Source organism: Psammomys obesus, unplaced genomic scaffold, assembly GCF_907164565.1.
Source record: "Psammomys obesus unplaced genomic scaffold, mPsaObe1.curated_primary_1811, whole genome shotgun sequence".
Classification (NCBI taxonomy): Eukaryota; Metazoa; Chordata; class Mammalia; order Rodentia; family Muridae; genus Psammomys; species Psammomys obesus.
The window spans coordinates 15,893,870-15,896,733 of record NW_026596039.1 but is presented as its reverse complement, the minus strand read 5'-3'; positions in this window follow the sequence as shown (position 1 = coordinate 15,896,733).

Here is a 2,864-nt window from a genome sequence, read left to right as displayed (position 1 = left end):
GGTCAAACTTTTGTGGGGAGTGCTCTCTGCCTGAGGAGGAAGGAGGCTCTCTACATACAGATTTTTTGAGCTGGTCTACCCTAACATCTAACCTATCTATGAACTGCTGGAGCATGTGAAGGGGCTGGTCCTCCAGAACTAAAGCTATAGGATCTCCACGACACAGGGCAACAACAGGATATCCAAGAGGAGTCTTGGTGGGGATACAGTATTGATGGTGTAGCAATAGCCAGAGGTCTCCGACCAGACAAATGACTCACTGCAATGAACATTTGCAAGTGAACCTGTTTGGGCAAAGGGCGTACTATGTGACACAGCATAACACACTGCAACTTCCATGGCCAGATTTCTTTTTTAACTTTTGATTTTCTTTTGGGGGGGAAGGTTACAGGGGTTGAGGGTAGACGGAAGAACCACGAAATGAGTGGGATCGGGGCATATGATGTGAGGACTCCCAGAACTTTGAGGCCAGCCTGGGATGCATAGTGAATTATTGGCCAGCCTACAGTGTGTTCTGCTTCCTCAAAAAGCAAGACAACACCCAGAAAGGAATGGCTCTCACCCACATGTTCAAAGCTAGTTACGTCTAATAACAGGAACCAGATGTGCTCTGTTAATGACAATGAGGTGGAAAATGTCGTGAGGCCAGGCAAGCATCTGCTCTAGCACTTAAGCTGCACTTGGGGTGTTAGTCATTTTCTGATGTTTTACTGGACGTTAAAATGGTGGTGTTGGCTGTGTGTCTTGTAATGGCCCTATCCTGTGACTGGGGACAGTGTTCCTTGGCAAACAAGCTTAGCACCCTGACATAACCAGACTGCTAGTCACAGGATTCAGACTTCTAGGCAGCTTAACCACTTATGAGCTGGAACTTGATTGAAGGCTGGTGAGACCACTCATGAACGAAGAGCATGCTGTGCTCTTGCAGAGAACCTGAGCTCGCAACTGTCTGGGACTCCAGCTCCAGAAGCGTATGGTACTTTCTGGACCCCGTGGGCACCTGTACACACACACACACACACACACACACACACACACATACACACGCTTCTTAAAAAGTTAAAAAAAAATAACTGAATTGAAACAATTTCACTAGTGGAGGTTGACCATAACAGCTTTCGAGAAGGGGAAGTAAGTGAGGCTGACATATGAATTTCATATTTTAAATCCCACCTCTAGCAGCTACAAGGCACTTAAATTGCATAAAGAGTCAGAATGACCCACTTATAGGGGCAGAAATATTTTCTCTTTTTTTGGACTTCCCTGTTTTGTATTATTTCAGTTATGAAAGTCACAAGCAGTGCTTGCTGAGCTGCAAGGGCAGAGATGCTTCCAAGATGTTCCATAGCCATCAGGTTCTTAAATTTCTCTTCCTCTGTCTGAGGCAGTCTTTGTGTAAGTTCACTGCATTAATTAGGGGACTATGTTTTTAGTGGTTGATAATGTTACCTACCTAATCAAACCAACCAGTACACAGAAATTAGTGACATTGTGTCCCCGCCTTAGGAATAGAACAAGTATAACTTCTTAAGAATTGTACAGTTTTTAGAGCATGCCACATATAATAATCAAGGAATGTAAGCATCCTGATTACGGTTTCTATTGCTGCAATGAAACACAATGACCAAAAAGCAAGTTGGGGAGGAGAGGATTTATTTGGCTTCCACTTCACTGTTCATCATTGGAGGAAGTCAGGGCAGGAACTCACACAGGGCAGGAACCTGGAGGCAGGGGCTGATACAGAGGCCATGGAGGTTGCAGCTTATTGGCTTGCTCCCCTGGATTTTCTCAAACTGCTTGTTTAGAGAACCCAGGACCACCAGCCCAGAGGTGCTTCCACCCACGATAAGCCAGGCCCTCCCACATCAATAACTAAGAAAATGCCTTCTGTACAGTCAGGTCTTATGATGGTCCCTCCTCTCAAATGACTCTAGCCTGTTAAGTTGACATAAAACTATCCAGAACAGTGGGTTATACCATTATTCTTGTTCCAAGGAATTGAGACTGGTCCAGATTCACACAAATCTAGTTTTTAAAAGTTGTCTTTTTGTTTGTTTGTTTGTTTGTTTGTTTGTTTGAGACAGGGTTTCTCTGTGTAGCTTTGGCTGTCCTAGATTTCCTTTGTAGACCAGGTTAGCCTGACACTCATAGAGATCCACCTGCCTCTGTGTCCCCAAGTGCTGGGATTATAGGCATGCTCCACCAGGCCTGGCTAAACTGCCATTTTAATTCTTGATTCCAAATAGTTTTTCAGTTACCTTGCCCCACTGATGCTATCACCAAATCTTCACCGTGTTTATGTCTCTATGTACCCAATTCTGTGTCCTCTGATCTTGGTTGTGACCTTGACACATCCAGGAGGAGGGGACTTCGAATGAAGAGGTTCCTCCATCATATTCATATGCAGTCAAATCTGAGGAATTGTTTGGTTGATGATTTAGGGAGGCCATAGGCCAGCTCACTGGGGGCGGTGCCACACTTGGGCATGTGGCTCTGAGCTGTAGGAGAACGCTGGCTTAGCATGAGGCAGTAAGCAGCCTTCCTCCATGGGCCTCTTCCTTGGCTCTTGCCTTGACTTCCCTCTGTGAGTTGATAGAAACCCTTGCCTCCCAAGCCGCACTTGATCGGGCTGTGCATCACAGCAACAGGGAACATACCCGAACAGGTCTAGTTTCTAGTTACCTAGTTTCCATGTTTTCCTGTAGCAAGAACAGTCCATGTTAATGACTTCCCCCTTTCAGACAGAACTAGAAGTTTCTACAAAGAAACCATCAACATAATTCTACCTCAATGTTGATGTAAGTTATTTTTCTTGTATGTGTGTGTGTGTGTGTGTGTGTGTGTGTGTGTGTGTGTGTGTGTGT